Source organism: Arvicanthis niloticus, chromosome 11, assembly GCF_011762505.2.
Source record: "Arvicanthis niloticus isolate mArvNil1 chromosome 11, mArvNil1.pat.X, whole genome shotgun sequence".
NCBI classification, from domain to species: Eukaryota; Metazoa; Chordata; class Mammalia; order Rodentia; family Muridae; genus Arvicanthis; species Arvicanthis niloticus.
The window spans coordinates 14,397,545-14,416,177 of NC_047668.1; positions in this window are offsets into that span (position 1 = coordinate 14,397,545).

An 18,633-nucleotide genomic window follows, 5' to 3' on the forward strand; every position below is an offset into this window, starting at 1 on the left:
GTCTGGAGTGTCAGTAAAGCGCTAACTGCAAATGGCATTTCTGTAGCCACCATGGCCATGGAAATGAGACAGGATATTCTTTTCCTTGTCTAGGATACCTGGATGGGGGAACACGTCAGTCATTACCTACTTCAGAAAAGCCTGCTTTGCTCTTGTTTGTTCATCTTGGGGAACCACAGACAGCACAGTTTGTGTGAAACCAGTAGAAACAAACAAACAAAAATCCAAAATGAATGATGGGTCATGGTGGCGGGCAGCAGCTTTTAATCCTAGCACTCAGGAGGCAGAGGCAGGCAGATCTCTGAGTTTGAGGGCAGCCTGGGGTGTACATTTGAATTCCAGGACAGCAGGGCTACACAGAGAAACCCTGTCTCAAAAACCAACCCAGCCCAACACAACCAACCAACCAAACAAACAAACAAACAAACACCCCAGGACCACCATCCACAAAACCCCAAACAGAACAAACAATGAAAAGAAAACTCCAAATGAAGGCAGTGGAAATTCTGGCTTAGGCAGAGTTCTGGATTACAGGACCCTGACCATGTACAAGAAATACCACCATTCATAGAGTGAATAGCCTTTCAGTTTTGCTTATTATGTAGGATAGGTTTTGTTCTGGTTTGTTTTATTGTTTTGGGAAAGGGGATTTCCCCGAACACTTCCTAGAGGAAAAGATTAATACATATCTCATAAAAGAATAAAGTAAAATACCCAGAATAGGAAGACAAGAATCCTCAAACTCCACAGGAACACACAACATGCTATTTCTGGTATATTCTAGGTATTTAATAAAATTGAGAGTACCATGTAACACCTACATTGACAAACCCTTTGCTTCACTTTTAGTTATGTTTTCAGTAGTTTTACTACTGTTGTACGTTACATTGTTTCTATTTTTCTTTGTCTAAGTAATATTCTCTTAAGTATCTTTACATGTAAATATTTGGTCACTTGGTTAATGATTCGCATAGCTGGAATTTTCAGATCAAATGACATAATGGTTTTGTGTCAAGATCACACTGCTAGGCATAGTCTCCATGTCTCAGGGACTACAGCAACGGTGTTCTACCTCTGACACCCAGCACCCAGCACCTAGCACACAGCACCTGCTTTTTATTGAATGTTGCTGAGTAGAAAGGATGAGTTTGGTTTTTCCCTTAAGGCATAAGTTAACTTGGAAATGTTAAGAGTAAAGATAGTAATTCATCATAACTGGTTCTAAGAAGCTGAAATTGATGAAAGATCATGAATTATAAGGATCCCCATATGACCGCTTTGAAGATGTTTTATTGACCAATAGTTATTGGATTTATTAGATGCTAGTTTACAATGCTTAATTAGAATAACCCCTGAACAGCAAAGGGTAGCTCTCAAAGGAGTGGAGACTGTGTGCCCAGGTACAGGGCCTTGGGGTTTTGGAGGGCAGGAAAGGGAACTTTTGTGGTAGAAGATTCCATATGTAAATCTGGTCTAAGTTGTAAATACCACATATGTGGGTCTTCTTGTCAGGAGTTTCCTGCATCTTAGTGTCCTGAAGATGCTACCAGTGTGTCAACTTTCCCGCCAGGAGTGTCTCAGCACACTTGAAGTATATTAGTCTTTTCTAACTCATGCTTCGTCTCCTCGGAATTAGACAGAGAGAATGCAGTCTGAAGGGGAAGAAAAACAAATCATACTAAAACCAGGCCCAAGAACTTACTAAACACACCAGATCACAAGGAAGGGTATAGCTCGCTCATCCGGACCCTGTAAAGGAGATGTCTGCCACACACCTCTAATTCTAGTACTCAGGAGGCAGAGGCAGAGGCAGAAGCAGAAGCAGGCAGGTGCTGGGAGTTTGAAGACAGCCTGGTCTACAGGATAGACAGGGCTACATAGTGGGGGGGGGGGGTAAGAAGGGGAGGGAGGGAGGGAGAGAGAGAGTCACAAACACAGATGCAGAGAGGCACAGATGCAGAGAGAGACAAAGAGAGATTGGGAGACAAGGAAGAAGATGACTTTTACCGCTGAGATGGAATGGCCCCATCCTGTCATCTGGATGCCTGGGATGTATGTTAAGGGACTGACAGGCCAAGAACTGATTTATCTCAGCTCTTCTGTCACTGCTGACTTGGCCACCTTGCATTTCCATCCATTCTCCTGCCGCTTTGTCTAGTCTGGGTTCTGTACTCTATCTCCATGGTCCTCCCCTTGCTTCCAAACTCAACCCTACACTCAGCTCAAACCTGTGGCCCCGAAGCAGCACCCACAGAAGGTTCTCTTTTCCTTTCCAACTGATTCTCAACAGAGCTCGTGATCTAATCCCTACCAATTCTCTGTCAGCGTTCTGCCTGCCTCTAGGAAGGCTCCTGTGAACCTTAACTCTGCTGTCGCCTTATGCACATGTATAGAGAGGTATTTACTGTGTGATGGGTAATATGTATTCTGAGAGTTAATATCAGTTATTAAGATTGGAATAAAATAGCTTGTGTTTGCCAGTGGCCAGCTATCAAGGGAAATTGGGACTACTTGGAGAATTGCTGCCAATAAAACTAACATAGCTTGTGAATGTATTGTTATTTAATAAATTCAGACATTATGGGAGGACACAAATGTGGTCATCTATGTTTCTGACATGGCACGTTCATAATGTGAAGACAACCAAATAAATATTTCAGAAACTGTGGGCAAAACTCAGTAATAGAATACTTTCTTCATATGTACAAGGGCCCAGGTTGGATCTCCAGGCCAGAAAAATCGATTATATTTGAGCCTGGGTATAAAGTATACTCAAGGAGAGGTGTTTAGCAGCTGATTTAAGGCAGAATGGGGAGATGATTTAATTTCTCCCAGTTTGAGTCATGGAAGAGTCAGAGGCTCAGAACTTCTTTGTTTATTTTCAGATGAAATCACTTCATTCAGTTGTATGGCGGGGGGGGGGGGGGAAGGATTCCTGTTCCACCTGATTCTGGGTAGTGGTTTCATAAACCCACAAATTCCCTGACTTCATGCTGGAACTGTGCCGTGATCATACCTGCTAGTCAGAGTGCTTCCCACCTGTATCGTTATTCCTCTTGTAGCTGTGATAAAAATAATCTGACAGAAACAACTCAAAGGAGAAAAGGTTTATTTTGACTCAAAGTTAGTTTGGCTATACCTTGAGATGGTTACCGCACTGCATCCATAGTGAGGAGGGACTGAGCTGAATGCTGGCGTTCAGATGGCTTTCTCCTTTTCGTGGAGCCCAGGGATGATGCTGTCCACAGTTTAGGATGAGTCCTTAACTAACACAATCTATCCTCCTCACGGGCGTGTCCAGAGCCTGCCTCCTAGGTAATTCTGGGTTCTATAAAGTTTAAAATACTAACTATCTTCTCTCTGAAACTTCTTAGAGATGTAACACTCATTGTAGGTTTGTCATTGCTTTCCAGAAACAAGAAAGGAATCAGAGTAAACAGTGCCACTGTAACAAGACTGAATGTAGCCATGGCTGAAGATCTGATCTCAGACAACAACTCACAAATGTGTCTACTTCTGTAGCAGTCAGAAAGTATAAAATCAGAAGAATGACATAGCATATTCTAGGAATCTTGATTTTATATACATATTAACGACACACATATAAAGTCTAATGTATGCCTTGGGAATTCAGAGGCCCTCTGAAAACACTAAAGTTACTCCCAGATAAAAAAGAATGTCTTAATTTGACTTTAGGAATTCATTAAAAACACAATTATTTTTTGCCATATGAAGTAAAGATTTATAAAGGCAACTGAAGGTTGAAACTTTTTAATGAGAACAATGTTTTCAAGATTGAGAAGTCCTTCCAATAAGGAGTCAGAACTTATTAAAAATAACTAACACAAAGAACAAGAAGTTATCTTAAAATCCTGAATCTCCATATCCTGGATTATTTACCTAAAAATGAAGAAAGAGAACAAAACAAAACAAGAAAAATTGTTTATACCTTTCTATAAAGAAAAAAAATCAATACTCTAAATAACCTAATTTTAACACAGAGGATTATATTTTGGTTTTATATTAGTGTGACTTTGATATAAAAGTATAATCTATAAAATTCCTTTTAATTTTAATCAACTTGATCAAGCATAAAATTACTTTCCTAAGATTCCCCTTCTATGAACCTTTTCCAGCGTTCTCAGATCCTCTATGGTTTGCTTAAACCATTGATTTTGTCCTATAACTTTCTACTTATCATTCTAAGTTCAATAAGAATTATTTCCTTATAATTTTCTCTTAAATAAAAATTATGCTCTCTCCTTCTTTGCCAAAAGAACATATTTATGACATTCCACACTTACATATTTCCGTGCTTCTAATTTTCTTTATAAACTTTACCTCATTTTCCTCTTACATAGAGCTGTCTTCTCGACATTTTCTTGGTGTTAAATATCAAATCCAGGGCATCCTGCATGAGAGGCAGGTACTCTGTCTCTGAGTGATGCCCTCAGCTAGGCTGTGTTCCCTTTAATGTTTAGTTAATTTGTATTGATACTCAGCAATTATGAACCAGCATGCTGTAGGCCAGTAACAATTTATAAAAGAAATACATTTTTTTCCCACTAACTAGTACTTGAATGTGGAAACAGACTTATTGTCTTTTGGATTCCATAAGACAAAATTTTAAAGTCTACAAATTTTAAGCTTACATTTAATTACTGACATTTTACTATCCTAATAACTTATTTAGAAATGGCATAGGCATCAAATGAAAATTATTTAGTTGGGAGCTGGAGAGACGGCTGGGTGGTTAAGAGCACTTGCTGCTTTTACAGAGACCAAAGATTGCGTTCCCAGCATCCACAAGGTGGCTCACAATCATCTGTAACTTCAGTTCCAGGGGACCCAACACCCTTTCCTCATCTCCATGGATGCTGCACAAGCGTGGTGCACAGACATACATGGGGACAAAACACTCATTCAAATAAAATAAATAAAAAAATCTGAAAAAAAAGAAAACTACTTAGTTGGTATAAAATTTTTTTTCCTAAGTCACATAAACTTTGAAATTTCATTTTATTTAGAGTGATAATTTCTATTTACTTATCTCTGTGTCAAATTGGTACCATGTAGAAAATGCACACTTCTATTAACATTAAAAATACATGTAGAAATAACATACTATATACCCACACATACATAAAAATATAAAAAAGTTATAGCTTTCCTTTAGATTTATTTGTAAACTCTTAGTTTTTGAAACCCTGGATTAATGACAGTTGCTTAATTGTTGTAAACAATTTTGGATAGGCAACCCTATTAATGACTTTGTTGAAGCATGTTATAAAATTTTCATTATAAAGAAACAGAACTCATACATGCATAAAATGTCATAATGAAACTCATTATTTGATAGGATGAATATATGCTAATTTTTAAATAAAGTCACGAAATTTAGACCTATGTCCTACTGTTTACTAAGATGAAAGACTCGGATTATCATTCAGAATGAGATTCCTTAGGAGAGAGCGTCGAGATCAAGATCGGTTCAGGCCATGATTGAACCTTAGAACAGGAGAACATTAGAGGGGATAGAGCCTTCAATCCTATGCAGCAGGACGGGGCTTTGATGAGAAGAGAAACTTCCCCTTGAGACCCTGAGAGGAATTGCTTTTGGAAAGAAAACTCCCATGTATGCTTTGATAAGAATCCAGAAAGCAGAGCGAGCCTTCCCTTCAGATTCGAGAGTCGGGGGTGGGTTTCCTAACAGGAGATCCAGTCTGGTCTGGCCTATGTGCCATGAGTCACATAGAACCATAAACTTGCCTCAGAGCTGCGTAGCTGTGGGCTTTAATTTTTTTTTTTTAATTTACTTTACTTAAATTTTTTAAAGTCAACTATGTGTCCAAGAAAGAGAGCTGCAGGGAAGGGAGCGCCTGCCTGAGCTTGCTTTCGGGGTGAAATGACAGCAGGTACCCTCAGAAATAGACTTCAGGAGGTGCAGCCTTATTTCTGAGAGAGAAAAGCAGGGTCTGTGATCTAACAGAATAGGAATTTTGGTTTGGGGACAGCTGCAATTACTTTTTGTAATTTTTGTAATTTACTGTTTTGAGAGAAACTACCTTTTGAAAAAAAATGTGTACAGGAATATACTAACTTTACAGTTTCCTCAGTTGGGCCATTTAAGCCTAAGACTGTCCTTCAAATAGACCCCATTCTGGGTACTGGTTAAGTGCTGTACACAAACCTAGCAGGGTTGATTGATGATTGATTGATTCATTTATTCATTTATTTATTATTTGATTTAGAAAACTGACTCTTTTTAAAAATTTTTTTATTGGATATTTTATTTATTTACATTTCCCCATTTCCCCTCCTTAGAGCCTCCTATCCCATCCCCCTCCTCCTTTATGCTTTTATACCATTTTGATTACATGCATGTATTAAGGTCAGTTTTAGGTTGAGGGTCTAGCAATACAATAGATGCAAATAGTCAAGGAACAAGCAAGGCATTAAACCCAATTATGTGAACACTCCGGTGATCACTGTTGCTAAGGGCTTATCAGGATGACCAAAGTATCTGAGCCTACTCCCTGTCCTAGCCCAAAGTTATTTTCATGTCTGAAGCCTATTTCTTTATTCTAGTCTAAGATTTAGATTCCTGTCTGAAATTACTTCTTTGTTCTAGCCTAATGTCAGATTCTTGCCAAGCAGCCCCAAAGGCTCTCCTCTCTGCCTTCCCCTCTTTTAAAAGAAAACTAACTCTTAAAAGTAAACTTCGATTTCTGAGTTCAAGGCCAGCCTGGTCTACGGAGTGAATTCCAGGACAGCCAGGGCTACACAGAGAAACCCTGTCTCAAAAAAAAAACAAAACAAAGAAAAAGTAAACATCGGCTTTGATGAGCCATTTCCCATGACTGTGAGCCTTTGGGGATGTGACAAGGCCTGAGCTGGGTGTCACATCAAGGAAACCTATGGATTTTACTTCTCAAACTTACTTTGGCTTGTGTTTGCTCTTTTTTTTTTCTTTTTAAAGATTTATGTATTTATTATATGTGAGTACACTGTAGCTGTCTTCAGACACACAAGAAGAGGGCATCAGATCTCATTACAGATGGTTGTGAGCCACCATGTGGTTGCTGGGATTTGAACTCAGGACCTCTGGAAGTGCAGTCAGTGCTCTTTAACCACTGAGCCATCTCTCCAGCCCGTGTTTGCTCTTTAATTTGTCTCACAAACCCAGTTACTTCACAGAAAGTGAGGTGAACAAGGGTCTAAGTGACCATCCTTTATGCATACCTTGTAGATGAGCCAAAATCTCCCCTGAAGTGTTGCACTGTGTAGGACTGGATGAAGCAGTATTCTCTTGTTTTTTTTTTCCCCCTTTGGAATTCGATGTCCTCTCCTTTGTTTTGTTGGAGTCAGAGTATTGGCCATGGCCAACATAGACAGTGGTAGACCAAAACTATGAAGCAAAAAAGTGAGTGCTTATACTACACTGGTTAAACCCAAATCCTTGGGACCTTACCAGAAAGCATTCCTATCTTCACATGACATCTAAAGTTTCTGCAAAAGAAGACGGATTGCAATACCCATCACTGCGGAGATGGAATTCTTCTTAAGGAGAAGACCAAAACTTGCTCAAATAAACCTCATTTCAACTGAAGAGCTGAAGACTTGGAAGAGTTTATGCTGGGTAGTTTTTTGTCAATTTGATATAAGCTAGGATCATCTGGAATGAGAGTATGAAGTGAAAACTTAACGGTTCTTTGGAAAGTCAGTTGGATGGTGTTTTGCTGGGGCAAACATGTGAAGAAATGTTTCATTAAAGTGGGCACGGGTGAAAGGCTATGGCTGACTGGTGAAGGAATGTTTCACTGAAGCAGACACAAGAGAGAGAGGATGTTCTGCTAAAGCAAATGTGTGAAAGGACACGTGACAAAATGATTCTTTGCTAACCACGTGAATGTACTGGTCTGCCTTCCATTGTGTAGTTGAGCTGCATTTTGTTGGGACTCCATAAAGAGAAACACCCCTCAAAACTTCTGGTGGTATGCTGCAGTTTGTTGACGCTTCCATGGACTTGGGCTGATTGGATGCATGTGCTGTGGTGATGTTTGGAGGATATAAATAGGACTTCACTGAGTGACAGACGCAGAGCTTGGTTTGCTGGTACAGCTAGCTCTGCAATGCTAGTGAGTCTCTCATCTTTGCTGATCTTGGCTTCCCTGAGAGAGAAAGGCACAGCTGAGAACTTCTCCTGGTGTTCCTGCTGGTTCCTTCTATTGACTCAAGCCGAGGCCTGGCTAGCTCTGCTAGGTTGTGTTATTGCTGTTGCTAACCCGACTGTACCAAACTGGATGTCTGGTGTCATTTCTGGATACACTTCTGGTGTATCTGTGAAATGTTTGCCAGCTGAATGAACTGCTTGCTAACTTGTGAACTGAACTGCGATTTCCAGACAACACAGAAGGGAGTTGCTCCAAAGTATGTTTCTAAACAGGTCCACTTCCCCTCCTCCCCATCCTTTCTTTCCCGCTATCTCTGGTGGGTGGTGGGCTACAAGGGAGGTTAAAGTGTTTAAGAACCATCATTAAAAATAAGGATTGAAAAATTTAAAGTTACAAGAGTACTAGTTCAGTGGGAAAAAAATACCTCCAACAGATTGATTGTGGTCTAGTGTATGGAGGCATTTTCTGGGTTAATGATTGATTAGTGGCACTGCCCATTGTGGGTAGTGGCACCCCTGGTGGTCCTAAGCTTCCTCAGTTCTCAAAGAGAGTTGAGGAAGGCATGGGGAGCCAACCAGTAAGCAGTATTTTCCCATGGCATCTCCTTCAGTTCCTGCTTTGAATTCCTGCCCTGACTTCCTCAGTGATCAACTTAGAAATTAAATTCCAAGTTAAAAAAGAAGTGTTAATTGGAAGTGTAAAGTGAGCTAAACCCTTTCTTCTCCAAGTTGATGTTTGTAATGGTGTTTGTCACAGCATCAGAAAGCTGACTGGAACAGGTGGGATCCAGCAAGGACTGGCAGCTGGTCTTTGGCTGAGTGTTGCCACACCCCAATACTGATAAATATTGAACTAGGGTGTTACACATGTTCTATGCTTGAGGTATATCCCCGGCTCTTTCACTGAGCTTTTAGGGCCAGAGAATACAATGGGGTCAGTTCCTGACTACATAAAAGATGATTCCAATAAGAGCTGCCTAGTGACCCTTTAGGAGAGACCTGGCTGGTGGATGTTGGCCAGTGTCGGGGGGCTTAGTCTGTTCCCTCTTCCTGCCACAGTCTGGGCTTCCTAGTCCAGCTGCCATGTGATCCCCTAACTGAGAGTTATTCTAGGAAATAAATAAATTTTAAATAAAAAGGGAAAGTAAGAAAAATGGTTTTCTCTCTTAGTTAGTTACATTTTTTAAAAATTTCCCCCCCCAGCTTTTTTTTTTTTTTTTTTTTGAGACAGGGTTTCTCTATGTAGCCCTGGCTGTCCTGGAACTCACTCTGAAGACTAGACAGATGGAAAAAATAAACCCAGAACTGCTCTATTAAGAGCAGAAAAAGTAATATCACATTTGTAAAAACTAACATAGAGTTAAAATGTGTGTGTGTGGGGGGGGCGGGGGTTTGCAAGTCTGACAAGGAGTTTGATGTTTCTATGAAAGGTGACTGTATGACCAGCCACCTCAGAAACAGGCCTTATCGTGGCCAAGGGATGAAGGAAGACTAAGGAGAGAGGTCGGCTCTGAAAAGAGGAGACAGAGAACAGAGGTAAGGGCTGTTGGTATGAAACCCAGCCTGAGACAGAACTTACAATCACTAAGGAAGGTAACCCAAGAATGGGTGCTAAGACAGGCCTGTCCTTAGAGAAGATTCGGCTTATCACCGGGTGAAGATTTGGAAATAAATGTAGGAATGTTTGAGACAGCCAGACCCATGTTTTTGTTAATTTGTATACATTTAGTATTTCAAGTATTTGGAATATTTAAGGAAAATTGGCCCATTACAGTAATGTGATCATCCTTTTGACACCAATTTCAAATATGTAATTAAGACATTGATTTAGTTTTCTAATTTTAAATTAAAAGACATTCTAAAATTATATAATCAGTACTGGAATACTTGAGAGAATTTAAAATTTCCATATTTTAAAGTTTAATTTGCCAGAGCTGTAAGAAGATTTTAGACAATTGACATAAGAGAAATAAAATGTGTTAAATACGTAAACATGATTTAATAAAGTAACTGAATGAGTTTTATAAAGTTAAGTCATGAATGAGATAATACATTCATTCAATTTGTAATGTAAAGTTTTAAAAATCAAAGTAGATCTGAATATTTATCTGTACTAAAAGCAATCTTTGAGACTAACAACAATAAAGCCTTTTTTTTTTTTTTTTTTTTTTTTTTTTTTTGTCGAGGACCTGGTAGACAGCTCAGGGCCAATCCCCTGCATCCCTGCTTGTTGGGCAGATGAAGTAAGCTTCCCTGTGGAAAGGGGTTGAGGAAACTCCATTCTGGATGAGGGATGCACTTATCCTGTGCCCTAGAAATTGAACAAAAGACCGGAGAGTATTGGAAATGAAAAAGCAAGAAAGGATGACAGGGGGAGGGGACCCTAGAAAGCGTCAGAAGGACAAATGTGCACATTGCGCAGAACATGGGACCAGTATTAGTCAGGCTGAAACCTTATGGCAATAAGGAAACTGACTCAAGTTGCCTTGCCAGTCAGGCATCCTGGGGCTCCAGCAACTCAGGGTTCAAGAATTTTTTCGGTGCACTTTAGTTCAAATGGGGGACCAGTAATGACTTTGAGCCTGAGGATGAAGTCCGGGTGGGTTACCGTTTGGATAGAGGGCACTATTGGTTTTTCAGAGCTCTGGATAAATGTTCAGTAAGTTTTAAACACCTAAATCTTCATTTCCACCTTGTGGTTTTAAGTCTTTTCTGTATTCTGAGACTGATTCCTAGACCTTTCAAAGCAACTTAGCTATAAGGGGTTGCCCTCGGGGATAGGGTCTCTTATCCTTGGGATTAAGGAGGTCCACTCTCCTGGGAAGCACAGGTGAGGTGCCAGTGGGAAGCATCCTGGGAAGGTGGGGAGTGAGTGAGAGAGCACAAATCAGGGTCCTATTTAACTAAAAAAGGTTAAAATAAGGAAACAAATACCACACTAGACGGGGTCTTGAATTCCAGCCCCTTGGTGGTCCTGTCCTTGAGGAGCTGGGCCTTAAAGAGAATTCCCACCGGTAGGCAAAGCCCCCAAAAGTGAGTGGACATCTCTAGGGACAAAGATGTGATTTTTTAAAAACCCCATCCTTCTGTAAGTTGCTTCACGATGGAACACTCCTGAAGTATCGAAGAGCAGTGCTTTAAATACTATGGTTACACAGTTAGTGCTATAAATCTCTCAAACAAGAAAGAAGAGGTGCAGGAGAGATGGCAATTAAGAACACTTGTTTCTTTTGTAGAGAACCCAGGTTTGGTTCCCAACATCCACAGGGGTTTCAGAACCATCTGTAAAACCAGTTCCAGGGCATCCAATGCCCTCTTTTTACCTCCACGGGCACTAGGTAGGCTTGTGGGTGTGCGTGCAGGCAAAACACTCAAACATTTTAATTTAAATAAATAAAAATGGAGCAGGGGGGGGGGGAGAGACAGAAAAAGAAAGCATTGTTCTTATTTTATAGCTAAGAATTCCAAAGTCCCAGAAAGATTAAAAAAAATGTAACTAAGAGAGGAAACCATTTTTCTTACTTTCCCCTTTTATTTAAAAGGTTTCTTGTTTTGAGGCCTGGTGCTGCACACCTTTAATCCCCGCCATCTTGGGGCAGAGGCAGGAGGCAGGGGCAGGTAGATCTCTGAATTTGAGACCAACATGGTTTAAAGAGTGAGTTCCAGGACAGTCAGGACTACAGAGACACTGTTGCGGAAAAACCAACACACACGACAAAGGCTTCTGTTAACTTTTCTTTTGATTTTCATGAGTATATATTATATTCTTAGTAAACATTTGCTAAAAATAAAAATGTATTAGCTCATTTTCCATTATTGTAGTAAGATTTCTGGGGTGGGCATGTTAAGGCAAGATGCTTACTGTAGCTTCCAGTTTAGAAGAGCCACAGTCTCCTTCTGTTCGGCTCTGGTGAGTACCTCACCCTGGTTTGAATGTGTGAGGGAGAAAGAGAACACATCTTGATTCAGGAACCCTGAGAGACAGGAGTCTTGCTCTCGCTTACAACACCTTGCTTTCCACAGTACTGCTTCCTAAGGGCGGGGTCCCCATTAGCCCAAGGACTTTCCACTTGTCCCCTTCTGCCTGAGTCTCCTGAGCAGGAGAGTTTTGGGTACACACCACTGTGAAGTCTTAAATCTGGAAAGTTTCTCGATACATTTGAGCTGTTATTTATTTATTTATTTATTTATTTATTTATTTATTTATTTTTGCATGTGCAGATCTGGATGCTCTAATTCCCATTCTCTCTTTCTTTCTCTCCATCCCTTTCTCCAAATGGTTCACAGCACTGCTCATAGTGTAGATGACCTTTTGTCGATACATGGCTGTAGTTCAAAGTGAGTTGTATGAGATACTGAGACCATTCCTCCTTTTAAGTGAAACTTCACCCCTTGCCATAGGTTTTTGTTACTATAACAGAAACTGGAGACTGGGGTTCTCACGCTCACTTTGCCTCCTTATTCAAGAGTGCCGCAAACTGGCTTCTGGTGAAGCCTTGTGTTGCTCCAGACATGGTAGAAAGGCAGGAAGACAGGAAAGGACGAGAGGGCTGACCCATTTTATACCAACAACCCACTCCTGCAAGAACCACTCCACCCCTCATAGACATCTTGATGCACAAAGGCTGGAAAGGTTCTGAAAGGACCAATGCTCCTGCAGTACAGGCAACAGCTCCAACACTGGGTTTGGTAGGAACCAACTAGCATCCTTGGAGTTACTGATAGTCTTGTTTTCACTGAGTAGTCAGCACAGTGTTCCTCAACAGCCCAGTGACTCATGTCCTGGCCCATATGAAGACAGTCCTTGCTACTTTTTTGAGACAGCCCTGCTGGAAGCCCTTGTCCTGTTGTCCTGTGAGAACTGGTGGCCCCTTTGGCTGCTACGTGCTTTCCTGTCATCACCTCAGAATCCCCCAGTGATTCCGTCCTGGGGAGACTCTCCTCTCTTCTAGATTCTTTCTTCCTTCCTTCCTCACTTTCTCCAGCTGATTGCACGCACCCCTTGCATGGTGAAGGAACGAGCATCTGTTTGAATCTAGGTCAGTATGAACTATCAACACCAAGCTCCTCCTTGTGAGGAAGTGTCAACAGCTCCATTTCTCTCTGCTGACTGAGAATTGTGGCCATTGAAGATTCCTCCTCTGAGATAAAAGGAGAATTTAAAGTGAGAGTCTTGAGCCTATCCAAGGGGGAAGCCTGAGGACTCTGGCGGATGAGGAGCAAACTGCCATCAGCCTCACTTCTCTTGGCTCTTTGCTCAGGTCTCTCTCTCTCTCTCTCTCTCTCTCTCTCTCTCTCTCTCTCTCTCTCTCTGATGTGTTGCTTGCAGGTTATCAGATGTGACTTCAATCTCATTTGCTACATTTCTTTCAGGACAGAGACTGAGCCAGTGACAGGTGCTGGGACTTTGTGGTGGCTTTTGAAATGGTTAGAGTGACTCATCTCAGGACAAGCTTTTGTTTGCCTTCTGATCATCCCCCAGCTTCCTGCCCACCCGTCTGTGTCTGTGTGCGAGTTTTCTCATTTCCTATCAAGAGGCTGACTTCTTGCTTTGTGAGCAAATAGAACAAACAATAGCCGAGATGGTTGGGGGGTAAGGTGGGAACTCCCCTCTGGATGGTGACCCCGTGAGCACCAGGCCTTCCCCAGTACCAAGACAGCTCTTCTCTGAGGTGTGGGTCAATTTCTTCTCCATTACAGCCCTGCAGAATTCCTTTCTTAATGTTGAGGGCTAGCCTGGTGCACTGGGAGAGGCAAGCTTACTCTCTTAGCTCTCACTTGCATGCTGGGACCACTTCTGCATACTTCCTTTCTGGAAGGCATGCATCACTCTACGTTTAGTAACAGCTATTCAACTGTTTTCATTGATGGGAGCTAAGCGGGAGAGGGAGAGGATGTTTAGAACTGCTGACCCACAGTGCTTCAGATCGGTCCTCTACAGATGCCTGCTGAAGTGAATTATACATTCAGATCTACTAGTGCCAGAGTGAGAAGGCACCTTAGAGACCACCTCCCCTGGGCCCTCCTTTTGACAGACAAGGATCCCACGACCCAAACAAAGTACTTTCTCACAGCTGCTCAGCCAGGTTGGGCTTGCCTTTGGTGGCAGCTAGTTGGACCCTGGTCCCCTATTTCATCTTCATTTCATCTTTGTTCTTTATCTGAACCTCACAGTAGTAGCTATCGGGTTGGCAAAAAAAATCTTTCTGAAAGGATGCAGTTTTCCATCACTTCTAGTTATGTCTGTGGCAGTGGTTCTCAGCCTGTGGGTCTCAATCCCTCGGGGTGGGGTGTTGAAAATCAGGTATCCTGCATATCAGATATTTACGTTACAATTCATAGCAGTAGCAAAATTATCATTATGGTTGAGGGTCACCACAACATGAGAAACTATATTAAAAGGTCACAGCATTAGGAAGGTTGAGGGCCACTGGTCTCTGCTTCCAGCCTCCTTCTAGACTGCAGGCAGACTCTGACTGCTATCTTCTGCTGAGAACCCGTGAACCCATGGCCTCCCAGAAAGGCTGTGTTTAAAGTCCTCCTCCACAAGCTTCACAGTAAAATATACACTAATGGAAATTGGCAGATGACACAAACAAGTGGCTTGCGCTCTCCAGACATGTTTGCTTTGGAAATTGCCCCCCACTAGATCCCTTTCTTTCTAAGGAAGTGTTCTGCTTTGTTAACTATAATCTGCATCTTAGTCATTCAATCTTGAAACCTGCTGTTTTCTACTTGTGCCCTGTTCTGACAGGTAAACTGGTTTGCTTTTTCATAGGAACCTTCTTTTGCCAGACCATTGTCACCCACTTAGAACAATGCCTTTGGGGGATAGCCAGCAATGGTGTGAACATCCATGGCATATGGTCCATTTGCCCCAACACCTTTCATTCTTCCTCACTGCTCTGTGCAGGGGCAGTGACATTTCATTCTGTTACTGCCGAGGAGGCATTGTGCTTTGTAATGGTCTTCGTTTTAGAACCCTTCCTCTGCCACCACACACACATCATTACTGTTTTCTGACTTACACCACAGCATCAGCCCAGCCTAGATCACCATCCTGGCCTATATGTTGCTTCTTTGGTGTCTCATTTATTCTGAAGAAATCTGTTCTGAAACAACCCAGCCATGGCACCCGTTGATCCCGTAGGATTTGATGGTGAAGCAGGTTCTCCTGTGGTCTTAGATCAGCTCTGTACGCCCAGCATGCTGCCTGGTTGTGCAGGCTGAGGGAATGAACTATGGCTGTGTGCATGGTTAGCTCTAATTGTACCTGCAGAACATTTTTCTTTTAGTGATTTTCAAAGCAGAATTAAAAAGCCACAGTGGAGACTGGAACCTTCAGTGCATTTTTGCACCACAAGGAAACAAACAAACTCCAGATGGGCTCAAAAGTGTCTTTGTGGGACAATTCCCCCTTACTCCTCATAGTCTCAAGTCACAGGGGTGCTGCAAAGGTGGCTTTAGCATTACGAAATAGTAAATGACTGTTCTTCTTTGTCATTATATTAGTCTTAATTTTTAGACAAAAAATAAATTTATTTCTTAGTATAGGAACAGTACCCGCTGCTTTAATGGAGAGCCCAAACCTTCAAACATCCTTTAGCTCCTCAGGTCTTAGATCTGTGGTACACAAAGTTGTTTCAAAGCAGAAAACTACTTAGGAATGAGAGAGGATGAATGGTTAATGTATATTATTACAGCACTGGTGAATCTCAGTAATCACACTGAGTTATCTGCCTCCTCCCTCAATAGTGTACATGCTGTACCCTGCTGTTTATTAAGACAATTCTAGCAAATACAAACTGTGTTGTACTTGTCCCTTGATATTCTCGGGAAATCCAAATACTTACATCTGTGTTCAATCAAGTCCCCTATTTAAGCAAGCTAGTATCTACATATAACCCACAGTACCTTCAGGATACTTTAAATGACCTTTTGACCCAACATCCCAAGACTCTGTGGATTGGGAAATTGTTGATATGCTGGACCATTTAGGGACTGATGGTAAGACAAAGCCTGTACATGTTCGATACAGATGCCGTTGTTTCCAAATCTTTTCCATGTGTGGTTGGATGAACCCTTGGACACGAAGGCTGACAGTACACTGTAAACACACTGCTTGCTATGTCCTAGATACAAACAATATATTGATAAAGCTACCCTAAAAAAAACCTTCCAGGAAATGGAACCTGAGTGAGTCAGCTTAGACTTCTACAACAAACTACTGGGGGCTGGATGACTTAACAGAAATTCCTGGCTCAGAGACACACTGGCTACTGAAGATGATCTTGCTGGTGAAGAAACATCTGGCTGCATCCTAGCATGATAGGAAGAACAGAGATGATCCCTCTCTGTGTTTTTGTATTGTTTCTATTTTGACACACTGTAGCATTATAGCCCAGTCAATCCTGGGCTCACTCATGTACCTCAGTCTTGCCTTAACTTTATGACAACCCTACTGCTTCAACCTTCTAAGTGCTCGAATTGTAGGGCGATTATCACTCCTCCTCCTCCTCTTCCTCTTCCTCCTCCCCCTCCTCTTCCTCCTCTTCCTCCTCCTCCTCCTCCTCTTCCTCTTCCCCCTCTTTCTCCTCCTTCTCCTCCTCCTCATCTCCCTCTTCCTCACTATATTTCTATGCAGGCAGGGACCACAGTCGCTGTCCATTTAAAAAGCAGATGGAAAGATATCCTGCACAAATAAATGCTAACTACATGGGATCAGAAAGGAGTTGGACATAGCATGGCAAGACTACCTTAGTTTCTTGCTTAGAAAAAGAGATCCCAAGGAACTGAGAGGGAACAGGAAGCCTTTGTCACCCATCTCCAGCTGTCCGTGGGTCCCTGCTCTGCATGGACACCTAGGAGACAAAGAAGAACATATTGTGTGCCTTTGGAACAGCCAGCTGGCATCCCCCTGACTGTCTAGCATTCTGGAGAGGTAGCACAAGATGCTATCGTCCCTTGGTAACTTTCACATATGACTCACTCTGCACAGACATTCACGTTGGTGTCAGCTGGGTACAGTTGGCAACGGAGAGGAGAGAATCAGGTTGGGTGGGTTCAGACTCTCAAGACAACAGCCTTTGTGTCCATGCTTTGGAGATGACTGGGAACGCCCTGCTTCTTGCTCTCTGGTCAAATTAGAAGGTGATTTCCTCACTCCAAACTCACCTGAAATAGATCTTGGCTTTGACTTGGGTGGTAAGTTTTGTGGCAGACTGTGCCACACGTGTGGCCTTTTTTTTTTCTACTCTGAGGAATTTGGGTTTCAGTTGGGGTTGGGATTAGACCTCAGGACCCATGTTGGTTGGCACTTTACAGGAGGAAAGGCCTGTGGGTGCTGGACTGACAAACTGAAGAAGGCTGTTGTTCTGTGCTCAGCCCGAGGTGGTGACTGTAATCAGAATGTGTTGCTTTGGGACCAGTGAGATAGCTTAGGGCTGATGGGGCTTGCTGCCAAGCTGTAAGTTCAGTGCCTTGCTTTCACACAGTAGAGGGAAGGAAGTAATTCCTTCAGGTTATTGTCCTCTCGCCTCCACTCAGATGCTTTAACACACAGACAGACACACACACACACACACACACACACACACACACACACACACACACATGAGATGTTTAAAAAACATTAACTTGGGGGCACTCAATTGCAAGCAATTATGAGGCTGACAAAGGAGGGCAAGAGCCACACTTGAACCATCTTTGGTGAATGTCTTAGGAATCTATAGAACTGTGCGGGCACTTTCTAGCTATGACGCGGCTGACCTACCCTGATGAGGGAGTTCAGGCAATTGCTGAAGACCTTTAGATTTCTTGGTTTAGCTGCCCAGACATACCCAGGAAATAAAATTCAACTCATTGTTACTACTCCCCAAGATTAATAATCCGAGAAGCAAACAAGTATGTTCCTTGTGAAACAAAGGTCATCGATACCTGCACCTCCAAGATGAGAAAAACCACTCCTCACCACACTCTTGTGAGCATTGAATGGTAGAATGCGTAGCTGAATGAGCAGTGAGTAATGTCGGATCCCCTCATTGGCCGTTTCCATGACTGCAAGGAATTGCCCCTTCTGAGACCCGTTTTCCAAAGTGGACACAGCTCTTAAATTTGCATATCTGCTGTTCTCCCTGCAGCAAGGCAGGACCATGAATAAAGCACAAACCAATAACTGCCTTTCCTGTGAATGTTCTGGCTCCCTGAACAGAGAATAGCATCTCACCTTCCACTGAGGGTGGCCTTGAACTTTGGACCTCTTAACCACCAGTGCCGGGACCACAGGCCTACACAAGGTCTCTGTTCAACCATAAACCTCATTGTACCAGTAACTTGGTGCATAGTTTATACTGGGTCAGGGCTTTTGCCCAAGTACTGCTTTATAAAAAGACCAGCTTCCCATTTGTAAGCAGAGATATTTTTTGATCAGTTCTGCTTCCTTTCCTAGCATCTCCTAATTT